This window comes from Phacochoerus africanus, chromosome 4 (assembly GCF_016906955.1).
Source record: "Phacochoerus africanus isolate WHEZ1 chromosome 4, ROS_Pafr_v1, whole genome shotgun sequence".
NCBI classification, from domain to species: domain Eukaryota; kingdom Metazoa; phylum Chordata; class Mammalia; order Artiodactyla; family Suidae; genus Phacochoerus; species Phacochoerus africanus.
Window position 1 is genome coordinate 130,075,529 of NC_062547.1, and position 12,391 is coordinate 130,087,919.

Consider the following 12,391-nt stretch of genomic DNA (forward strand, 5'->3'; position numbering starts at 1 on the left):
GCCCTATAATTGTAATAGTCTTGAAGTGTCAAACCTCAGAGGCCACAGAGGAGGAAAGTCTTCACAGAGTCTAGGCCTATAGGGTATGGACAGCTTGGTTCCTGCAGATTTCCATGTCCTAGTTGAGCAGGGTATCACAGAATGGTAACAACATCTACCTGTGTGCAAGGAAGTAGGAGACAGGTTCAGGGAATGTTCCAGCCATGCATGCATGGACTGCAACCAAGAACCAGGTGCTTCCGTTGCCCACACTTGGCATGACATTAACCTCCTGGAACTTGGACACAACCCAGGGTAAGGGTCAAGGTCTCCAACTGACAAGAGAACTTCCTGCTCTCTGGGACAGGGGGTGGGCATTAGGCCTTCTAAATAGAAATTAAGTTTTACTATAGAAGAATAAAGTTTTATTTCTGACAGCCTTGAATTTATTCACTGAGATGTATACCTACTATAATTTTTTTAATTTTAATTTTTTTGGATTTTTATTTTTTTTCCATTATAGCTGGTTTACAGTGTTCTGTCACTGTACCAATTTATTTTTCTCCCTAAAATGTCTTAAACAATTATGTTTGTCGTTGTTTGAACTGTTCAAGTTTCACAGGTAGGTTTCAGATAACAATTCACACAATATTCCTAAAACTGCTTGGCTTCTTGTCGTTTCCAACCAATTTTCTGGTAACTGTGCAGAGGTTAGAAACATCAGCCTAAAATTTTGACGTGACACCTGGCAGAAATAAAGCCTTTAGCAAAACCCACCAAAGCCATCCTTCAAATGCCTGGACTCTCTGCTGGAAACATTTCTGGGAAGGTTGTTGTGAGGCCTATATATGTGGAGACTCCCTGGAATGTTTTTTTTTTTTTGTCTTTTTCTGGAGCCGCAGGCTAGGGGTCTAATCGGAGCTGTAACTGCCAGTCTGCGCCAGAGGCACAGCAATGCCAGATCCGAGCCGCATCTGAGACCTACACCACAGCTCATGGCAACGCTGGGTCCTTAACCCACTGAACAAGGCCAGGGATCGAACCACAACCTCATGGTTCCTAGTTGGATTCGTTAACCACTGTGCCACAATGGGAACTCCCCCTAGAATTTACAAAATGTGAAAATGGAACTAATCAATGCAATGTCAACTACATCCTTATGCACCTAAAACAGTACCACCTCAGAGAAGGCAGAAGATGGGGGAAACTCTGCCCTAGGCCAAAGCACACCAGCTCCTTGTTTGCTGGAGGCAGGGAAGGTGAAGGGGGAGTGAGTGAGTGATCAGAGGTCTAGGCCTATAAAGCCACCTAAAATGTATGGCCAGGAAGCTTCTGGATGGCTGACTTTAGATGAGAAGCGAGGAGAGGAAGGGCACTTTCTCCAGAGTGTAGATCGAATGTTATAGATGCCAAAAAGTATAGGAGTTTGTGAACCTCCAACAGCATTTAAGCGAGTAATAGAGAGATGGAAAGAAAGAAAAGCTCAGGGTTTCTATCCATATTAGTCTTGTACAGTGACTAGAATCTTTTTTTTTTTTTTTAAATGGAGAGAAATTCACATAACAGAAAATTAACCATTTTAAAGTTTACAGTTCAGATGTTCCCATTGTGGCTCAGTGGGTTATGACTTGACTAGGATCCATGCGGATGAGGGTTCAATCCCTAGTCTCATTCAGTGAGTGGGTTAAGGATCTGGCATTGCCTTGAGCTGTGGTGTAGGTTGCAGACACAGCTCTGATCTGGCGTTGCTGTGGCTGTGTTGGGCAGCTACAGCTCTGATTTGACCCCTATCCTGGGACCTTCCATATGCCGTGAGTAGGGCCTTAAAAAGAAAAAAAAAAAGTATGCAGTTCAGGGGCATGGAGTACATTCACTATGTCACGTGACCACTACCTATATCAAGTACCAGCATATTTTCATCACCCAAACCCATGCCCATTGTCACTCCCTACTCCCCTCTTAAACTCATCCCTGACAATCACCAGTCTGATTTCTGTCTCTGCGGATGCATTTTTCAGGATATTCATAATTTTCAGGAACCATGTAATGCTAACCTTTTGTGTTCAGCTTCTTTTATTTAGTACAGTTGGCCCTTAAACAGCCTGGGTTTGAACTGCACGGGTCCACTTATATATGTATTTTTTTCAATTAGTATGTACTGTAGTACTGTACAGTCCATGGTTAGTTGAATTCCTGGATGTGGAACCATGGATAAAGTTGAATAAAGAGGGCTGACTTTAAAGTTATACATGGATTTTTGACTCTGGGGGGGTCAACTGTATGATTTTTTTTTTTTTTTTTTGGTCTTTTGAGGGCCACACCCATGGCACATGGAAGTTCCCAGGCTAGGGGTGGAATCAGAGCTGCAGCTGCCAGCCACAGCCACAGTACCAGATCCATACCCCACTGAGTGAGGCCACGGGTTGATCCTATGTCCTCATGGATCCTAGTTGGGTTCATTACTATTGAGCCACAATGGAAACGCCTGTATGTTTTTGAGGTTCATCCACATTATAGTATTAGAGTAGTTATCATTTGATATACTACCTCTGATGGACCACAGAAAAAGTAAAATGTAATTATGCGTTTATCACAGCCTCAAAAAGAGGAGACTTAAGGTCCAGTTCATTTCCCCAAGTAGACTTCTTTCCTCCTCTGGATTCGTTATTCTCATTTGAAATGGATTTTGGTCGCTTCCCCCACCACTGTCCAGTCTCTGAGCCCCAAGGAACAGCCTTTGATTGATTCTGTGTAGGGCACGACCTTTCCCCCACACAGTCTTTTGACATTCACGCATCGCTGAACCAACCTCCTCACTTTGAAGGAGCCTCTGAGCTCAGACTGTCCAATAAAAGCTTTCGTTCCGTTGGCTACAGTTGAGGATAGACAAGTATGTCAGTTTCAGGGAATCCCACTTGGCGCTATGGAAAGGTGTTTCTTTCTGTTGGACTTGAAGCTGAGTCAGCCTGCCAGGTGTCTCCTGGTGGAGAGCCAAGCCAACACAAAAGAGAGCAGAGGGAAAAGAAGGTGTGAGAGAGCTGCATGCTGGGGACATTGCTGAGCCACTTTGTCCGGTCAGGTTTAATTCATTACGAGCTTTCTTGTCTTGGCCTACAGCAGTTTGAGTTGGACTTGTCACTGCAAGCATGGACATGACCACACTCACCCAGGGCAGGGGCAGTGAGGATGAGGACATTCCATCCCCAGGCCCGGGAAGAGCCTTCAGTGTCCTTCTTTGCAGTGAGGCTTTTGATACTCTATCTTTTTGGCTTCTGTGGATGGTGCTTTGCTCTGTCACAGTAATAGTGCAAAAGTGAAATACTATTTAGAGTTTTGCTCTTTCCCTACCTACCTATTTATGTCTCTATCTTTAATCATAAGTATTTTTACTATAAGTGCATATGAAAGAAGAAAAAAAATCTAAACTTCTCACTCTTTTGTTTTAGGACATTAGATCCTTGATAGGGACACTCTTTTTAGTTCGATAGGGTGAAGGATAAAATTTCATTCCGTAGCCTAGAAAAAAATGTGGGGTCATTTTACCTTGAGAAATAACATTTTATATCATCAAGATTTTTCTGATTCAAGTTGTCATAAGTACTACAAACAGGAATAAAAATAACTTTCACAAATTAGGGTGGCTTTTTTTTCCTCAGTCTTTTTAGATTTTCATGTTTCACAGTAATAAAGTGGGAACTTTGCATATTCCCTAAAAACATTTTCCTCTCCAACGTGACTCAAAGTTTTAAGATAAACTCCCAACTAAAATTGGGTAAAAAGTAACCAGGAGAGAAGTTTCCTTCTGTTTTCTTTTTTGCTTTCACTGAAAAGAAGATAAATTGTAGAGGAATAGTCCCAAGGGCATATTCTTTTTGGCAAGTAGTTTTCTTTTGATTGCAGAAATTCACTTCGCCGTTGGCCCTTTGGTGAAGAGCACCAGAAATAAAATAGCTTCATCAAAAGTTATCTTGGCACGCAGAGCTTAATGAACTGATTTCTGTAAAAAGTCAGACTTCTTACATTTTAAAAAACCCTAAATCATCTGCTTGGATATTGTTATGGGCTGAATTGTGTTCCTCACAAAGTCAAGTCCCAACCCCTAGTAACTCAGAATGTGAGTTTATTTGAAATAGGGTCAGTACAGATATAATGAGTTAAAATAAAGTGACTGGTATCCTTATAGGAAGATGGTCTCATGGAGACAGTGGTACACAGTAAGAACTCCGTGTGACAGTGAAGGCAGAGATTGGAGTCATGTGGCTGTAAGCCAAGGATCACCAAAGTTTGGTGGTAAGGCACCAGAAGCTAGGGAGAGGCAAGGAGGGATTCCTTGACAGGTTTCAGGGGGAACAGGGCTCTGTTGACACCTTAACTTCAGACTTTGGACTTCTGGAAGTGTGGACAGTAAGTTTTGTTTGTCCTAAGCCACCTAGTGTATGGTACATTGTTACAGTGGTGCTAGAAAACTAATCAATAATTATCTTTTTATGTAATAACAGTAATATTTTATGATGATAGAAAAGAAAGAATACCATAGATAAGACCCCTACCTCTGTCGATATCAAGAAACTTTGAGCTCTTGGCCATGTCTGCTGTGAGAGTAACAACCACCCTCAGCCAGTCAGACTGTCGCCATGCCAGGAAGTGTCAGTGTCACTCTGAAGGGATGCACAGTTATTGTGAAAGGCCCCAGAGGAACCCTGGGGAGGGACTTTGATTACATCCTTGTAGAACCCAGTCACCTTGGAAAGAAACGGAAGAGGATCTAGGTTGATGAATGGTGAATGTCTTAGTTCAAGCTGCTGTAACAGAATCCCACAAATTGGATGGCTTATAAACAACAAAAATTTACTTCCCTCAGTCCTGGAGGCTGGAAAGTCCAAGATCAAGGTGCTGGCAGATTCAGTTTCTGATGAGGACCTGGCTTCCCGGTTCAGAGACATAAAGTCACTCATCCCATTCGTGAAGACTCCACCCTTCAGAGGTCCCACCTTCAAATATCACCACACCAGGAATCAGGTCTCAACATAGGAATTTGCAAGAACACATTCAGTCTATAGTAGTGGGAAAATAGAAAGGAACTAGCTACAATTTGAACTGTTGTTCTTATATAGAAAGTGATCAAGAGTGCGATTCTGGGCTTCTAGCACAGGACGAAGTGTGTGTATTCTCACTTACCCATCAATGTTGTTATTCAGTAAAAAGAAACTCTTGTTGAAATCGAATTTGTTGGGTGAAAAATACATTCACAGGATTAGGATGAGGCCAAGGCATTGCTTGTTCAGTATTTCTAGTCCAGAAAGATGAGTTAAGTCTTGAAGGAAATGATGTTGACCTCATATCAATTTTACTTGCTTTGACTCACCCCAACAGTTAAAAGTAAGGATAGCAGAAAAATTTTGGATGGTGTATGTTTCTGAAGAAGGAAAATTCAGCAGGCTGATAAGGTTTAAGGCTTGTTCAGCTATGGAAACTGAGAAGTTGCTGAATGATTCCTAAAGCCTATTTGTGAAAGTTTAAAGATGAAATAAAAGCCCTCTATTGATTGGGAAATTTTTCTTGAGAGAGAGAGAGAGCATGCATGTGAGAGATCTTGATAGGTCACTTGGCGGTATCATGATCCATGATTATTATTTATTTATTTATTTATTTTTTGTCTTTTTAGGGCCACACCTGCAGCATATGGAGGTTTCCAGGCTAGGGGGTCTAATCGGAGCTGTAGCCGCCAGCCTACACCACAGCCACAGCAATGCCAGATCTGAGCCACATCTGCGACCTACACCACAGCTCACAGCAACACCGGATCCTTAACCCACTGAGCAAGGCCAGGGATTGAACCCACAACTTCATGGTTCCTAGTCAGATTCATTTCTACTGCGCTATGACGGGAACTCCTTGATCCACAATTAAAAAAAAAAAATCCAGCAATTTTATTTTATAATGCAGAAGACTAATTATGGTAGAACTCAGATTCCCCCAAGGGCATGACTGCACACAAAGTGGTGTCCTGTACAACTGTTAATTCCTTGCACTGGACCCAGCTCCTTGAACCTGGAGGTTCTCAGATTCTTAGTGGAATCTCTGCATTTCCTCCCTCCCTTCCCTTTCCTCCTACTTCCTCTTATGCTATTAAAAAACCAAATTCTATTCAAATTACCAAACTGGATTTATGAAAACAATGGTGCCTTTAGATGGGACGCCAATGATAGAAATGATTTATTTTTAATGTGATAGTTCTATTTTTTTTGCAAACCCTAAAACAACCCAAACACACAAGAATCTGGACTGCCAGCCCCTTGGAAGATATTCCCAACTTCCAGCCATCCCTGGGTGGTATCTTGAGAATTGCTGTGATAATTACATAGTGCTGTGGTTTTAAACCCTGGTTGCACATTAAAATCATCTGGGAAGGTTTGAAAGCCTCACTCCAGATCAGTTAAATGAGAAACTCTAGGGATGGGGTCTAGTCACAAGGAATTTGTAAAAGATCCTCAGGAGACTAACATGCAGCCAGGGGTGAGTACAAGGAGCTTAATGTGGTGTTTCATTACAGTTGGAGTCCGAATACTGGTAAAAAAGAGGCAAAGGTGAGGGCCCAGCTCTGCCACTTGCAGCCCTCTGCATTTTGTCTGATTGGAGTTATATAAAGCCTAAAAGGAACTAAGACTAAGCCTGGTAATTGTCATGGCAATGCCCTAGATTTTCTTATCAAATTCAATCTTATTTAGGATAGGAGATGCAGAAGTGAAGTTAAAAAATGTTTCTGGCCCTATTTAGAATATTCAGCATTAAATTCAACAGGGTTTTCCTCTACAGTTTCAAACACTGACCATTTTAAAAAGAGATCCCACCTGAATTAAAAAAAATTCTTATCGTTAATTGTAAAGTATGCTTGATCACAGAGAGTTGTCTAGGCAATCAGCATCACATATTGCCTTTCATGCCTCCTGTCTACTGAATGTAAGTTTTGCGTATTGAGCACAAATTTGCAAATTTCTCCACTTATGCTTCATCACTCCCTTCTTCGACTATAAAATAAGCGGGATTTGGAAATCATAAGAGCTGGGAGGGCCATGTGGAAAGCATTTTATGTAGTCCTCTGACTTTACAATTGGATGCCTAATCCACTAAGAGAATCAGGCTACCAAGGGCTTTTGTTAAATTCATGAATGCTCTAGCATGGCAACATCCTGCTAACTGGCTCCTTCCTTCCTGCCCGCCCTCCCATGGGCCTTCCATTGCTGTCAGAGTGATGTTCTAAATACAAATCCAATCAAGTCACTCCTTCCTTTTCTGCTGAACATTTTTCAATGACTCCAAATTTGCCTCAGGTCCAAATTCGAACTCTTTAGCCTCACTTATAATCATCTGTGAACTGATCTGACCCTGTTTCCCTCTGCAGAGTCATCTAGAGCCCTTATTTCTCACTTCAAATTGCAGTCAGCCCAGGCTTCTCTATGGTCTAAACGCAGTTCTCCCTGTGTGCCTTCTGTGCCAGCACACACCTGCATCTGCTGTTCTTTCCCTCCACTGTGCTCTCTGTCCCTCTAGGTAGGGAGACCCTTCCTTTGGTGTCCCAGGTGTAGGCTTCATATCAGGTTGTAGCAAGCAGGGAAGACATCAGAAATTGCAGCACAAGGTGTGGAAAGTGAGAGAGGGCTTCTGAGATGAAGGGGGAAGATTGGATGGATAGTATTTACATTCTGAAATAAGAGACCTTAACACCTTAACTGTTTTTTTATAAAGACCTTCAAAGTTACTAAGATTAGAGGAGTTTCCATTGTGGTGCAATGGAAACAAATACGACTAGGAACAATGAGGTTGTGGGTTCGGTCTCTGGCCTTGCTCAAAAGACCAAAAAAAAAAAAAAAAAGATTAAGGTCAAATGGGTTGAGAATGGAATTCTCTGGGGTTGTGATGGTTGTGGTAGTATTTCAATGGCCATAACTGGAGAGAGAATGGTTTCTTTTATCTGTCTATCTGTCTACCTGTATATCTTTCTATCTATCTGCGTACCAACCATCTACCTCTCTGTTATCTATGATTTATCAATCTCTTTCTTTCTCTCTTACATGTCTATCTATAGCTAGCTTTAGTTGGAGCTCAGGTTTAGAGGTTTAAATTAACCACCCTCCCCAGTTTATGCCATATTATTACCATTGGTTACAGAAAGCGGCTGTTTAGGTTTTTTTTGTTTGTTTGTTTGTTTTTTACTTTATGCAGTTTCCTTACTCTTTTTGCCCTCTTCCCCACGTAGGAAACTATTCCAGTGTATTTAATGTAGATCCTTCTCCTTTTATTTGTATGTGTTCACTAGGGTCCATACATTTAAAATTCACTTTTAGTGGTACTGTGTTCTATGCTTGATTCCAAATCTTTGTATTTTTACTGTTTTTGGTGTTGTACTTGTTGCCATGTGTGTTTCACATCTGTGGCCTCCTAACTGCTGCCATCACTGTATTTGACCTGTCCAGTTTCCTTCCCTTGTTCGAGGTAATGAGCACCCAGATAGCCCCCAAACAAACAACATTGAAAGGCGTATCCTCTTGCCTGTCCCCTTGCAGACGTGTGTGACACTGTCTTTGTGGTAGGAACACAGGCATGGGTGCTAGAAATGTGCACACTTAAGCTGACAAATGCACCTTAGCTTTACCACATTGTGCTGTGGAGTGTGCACCTGTCCACATGCCCACCAGCAGCGTGTGACATCCCTCCCACTCCAACACTTGACATCACCCAGCTCGCTGATATCTGCCCACTTTACAAGAGCAAAGTGATGCCTTATTTTGTTTTTGTCTTTCAACTAAACATTTTTTTTTTTTTTAAGGGCTGCACCCATAGCATATGGAAGGCCCCAGGCTAGGGGTTGAATTTAAACTAGCTGCGGGGGAGTTCCTGTCATGGCACAGCAGAAACAAATCCGACTAGTATCCATGAGGATGTGGGTTCAATCCCTGGCCTTGCTCAGTGGGTTAAAGATCCAGCATTGCTGTAAGCTATGATGTGGGTTGCAGATGCAGCTCGGATCCCCCGTTGCTGTGGCTGTGGAGTAGGCTGGCAGCTGTAGCTCTGCTTCAACCCCTAGCCTGGAAACTTCCATATGCTGCAGGTGCGGCCCTAAAAAGCAAGAAAGCAAGAAAGCAAGAAAAAGAAAAGATACTGTAGCTGCTGGCCTATGTCACAGCACAGCAACACAAGATCCAAGCTGCATCTGTGACCTACACCTCGGCTCGTGGCAGCACTGGACCCTTAACCCCCTGAGCAAGGCCAGGGATCAAATCTGCATCCTCAAGGATACTAGTCGGGTTCATTACTGCTGAGCCACAAGGGGAACTCTCAAACATTATTTTTAAGAGAAATTCTAAGTTCAAGGCAAAGTTGAATGGAAAATGAAGAGTTTCCACATATACCCTGCCGCTTCCTTCACTGTCAGCATCCCACAGGAGAGTCGTGGGTATGTTATAATTGATGAGCCTACACTGACACATAATCGCCTAAAGTCCAAGTTTACATTAGGATTTACTCTTGGTATTGTACAATCTATAGGTTTTAACAAATGTATGAGGACATGTGTCCACCATTATAGTGCCATACAGAATAGCTTCACTGCCTTAAAACTCCTCCGTGCTTCCCTGATTCTTCCCTCTCTCCTCCCTAACCTCTGGCAACCACTGATCTATTCACTGTTTCTGTCATTTTGCCTTCTCCAGAATGTTATATAGTTGGAATCACATGTATATAGCCTTTTCCTATTGGCTTCTTTCACTTAGAAGTACCATTTAAGATTTTGCCATATTATTCCCTTCCTCACTTCTTTTTACCGCTGATCAATATTTCATTTGTCTGAATGTACCGCCTTTACTTATCCATTAACCTAGTGAAGGATGTCTTGATTACGTCCAAGTTAGGGCAGTTACGTCTAATTGTTTTGTGTATCCTTAACTGCTTGTTGAGAATATAGATACTTTCACTACTTTTGTCTTTTACCTTCTGATAGGCTTTGTATGTGGTCGATTTACCACCTTTTGTATGTTTGCCTTTTCGTTTTGTAATTTTCATATTTTTAGTTGTGGCCTTTCCTTTTTCAATTAGGGAAGCCCCTTTAACATTTCTTTTAGACCTGGTTGGGTGGTGCTGAACTCTTTTAGCTGTTGCTTGTTGGCAATGATGAATAAAGCTCCTACAGACATCTGTATACAAGTTTTTGTGTAAATTTCCAACTTATTAGTGTAAATAATGTGCCATTATTATTGGATTGTAGGTAAGGGAATTTTTAGTTTTATGAGAAGCCACCAAACTGTCTTCCAAAGTAGCTACAGCATCTTGCATTCCCAACATCTGGGAGTTCCTATTGCTCCACATCCTCACCAGCATTTGGTGTTGTCAGTGTTCTGGATCTTCACCATCGTAATAGGTGTGCAGTGGTATCTCGTTATTGTTTTAATTTGGATTTTCCCAGTGACATACAATGTGGGGCATCTTTTCATATGCTTATTGCCACCTGTGTATCTTCTTTAGTGAGGTGTCTGTTGAGGTTGTTTGCCAATTTTTAATTGGGTTTTTAGTTTTCTTAGTGTAGAGTTTTAGGATTGTTTTTGGTATGTTTTGGATAACATTCCTTTATTAGATGTATCTTCTTTTTTTTAAATTTTTTTTATTGTGCAACTAAAATTTATAAAGAAGAAAGCCTTATATATACCATTAAATATTTTATATAGCATAATAAAAAGAATAACTTAACTGGTAAGAATAACAAAAATAATACACCCTCTGAAAATAGGTAAAATATAAAATGCATAAATTGGTAAAAAAACAGTGTAACTATATAAATATGTCCTCACAATTTGTTACGTCTTATTGATTCTTCAATATAGGCATTACGCCATTCTAGGTGATGTGATAAACAAGACATTATAGACCTTACATTGTACCATGGAGAGAAATGGTTATTAATAATACAATTGTAGAAGTGTATTATTTAATTGTACAGTGGCATTATTTAATTATAATTATCATAAATTCTTTGATGGAGAGGAAATCAGAATCAGATGTAAGAAGACTTCAGCATTCCAAGAATGATGTCAAATGACCCCCTTCATGGTGGATTATGCACTTATTTACTATGAGATATATTTCTTCTCCAGAGATTCCTTGTTTGTGTATCAATTGTAGATTTTTGGTTTGCAGTTATTCTGAAGTTTTGATATAAGAGTCTATATGTATATGAGATTGTTTTAAGTTGTTGTTCTCTTAATTGCAAGTTCATCTCCAGTGTCCTGCATTTGTACCCACCTCTTCTCCTGATTTCTGATTTTGGTGGTATAATTGTGCATGGATGATTTTGTATCTTTATTGTATATATACCTTTTCTGGTGAGCCTTGTCATTTGTGAAATTTTTGTTTCCTGTTGCTGTGTTTTCTTTTCCACCTAGAGAAGTTCCTTTAGTATTTGTTGTAAGGCTGGTTTAGTGTTGCTGAAATTCTCTCAACATTTGCTTATCTGTGAAGGTTTTGATTTCTCCTTCAAATCTGAATGAGAGCCTGCTGGGCAAAGTAATCTTGGTTGGAGGTTTTTTCCTTTCATCACTTTAAGTATATCATGCCACTCCCTTCTGGCCTGCAGAGTTTCTGCTGAAAAACCTGCTGATAACCTTATTGGGGTTCCCTTGTATGTTACTTGTTTCTTTTCCCTAGCTGCTTTCAAGATTTTCTCTTTGTCTTTCATTTTGGTTAGTTTGATTAATATGTGTCTTGGTATATTCCTCCTTGGGTTTATTTTATATGGTACTCGTTGTGCTTCCTGGATTTGAGTGAGTGGTTCCTTTCCCATGTTAGGGAAGTTTTTGGCTATTATCTCTTGGAATATTTTTTCTGTCCCCTTCTCTCCCTCTTCTCCTTCTGGTACCCCTATAATATGGATGTTGGTGCGTTTAACGTTGTCCCAGAGTTCTCTGAGACTCTCTTCATTTGTTTTCAATCTTTTTTCTCTTTTCTGTTTTGCATCCGTAATTTCTACTAATCTGTCCTCCACCTCACTTATTCATTCTTTTGCCTCCTGTATTCTGCTGTTAGCTGCTTCTAGTGAAATTTTTTATTTCAGTTATTGTATTTCGCATCTCTTCTTATATAAGTTTTATATCTTGTATCTCTTTGGTCAGTGTTTCCTGTAAGTTATCCATCTTTGCCTCCAGTTTATTTCCAATGTCTTGCATCATCTTCAGCATCAACAATCTGAAGTCTTTTTCCTGGAGGCTAAGAATCTCCTCACTTAGCTGATTTTCTGGGGTTTTTCCTTTCTCCCTCATCTGAGTTATAGTTCTCCGTCTTTTCATTTTTATAGGTTTTTGGTGTGGTGACCTTTTTACAGATAATAGAGTTGTAGCCTCTCTTACTTCTGGTGTCTACCGCCCTT

General features: G+C 40.7%; 1 pseudogene; it reads left to right on the forward strand.

Moving 5' to 3' along the window:
• The first annotated feature begins 203 nt into the window (after window positions 1–203).
• Window positions 204–5,399, forward strand: LOC125124719 (60S ribosomal protein L9-like; annotated as a pseudogene).
• Window positions 5,400–12,391: the final 6,992 nt, after the last annotated feature.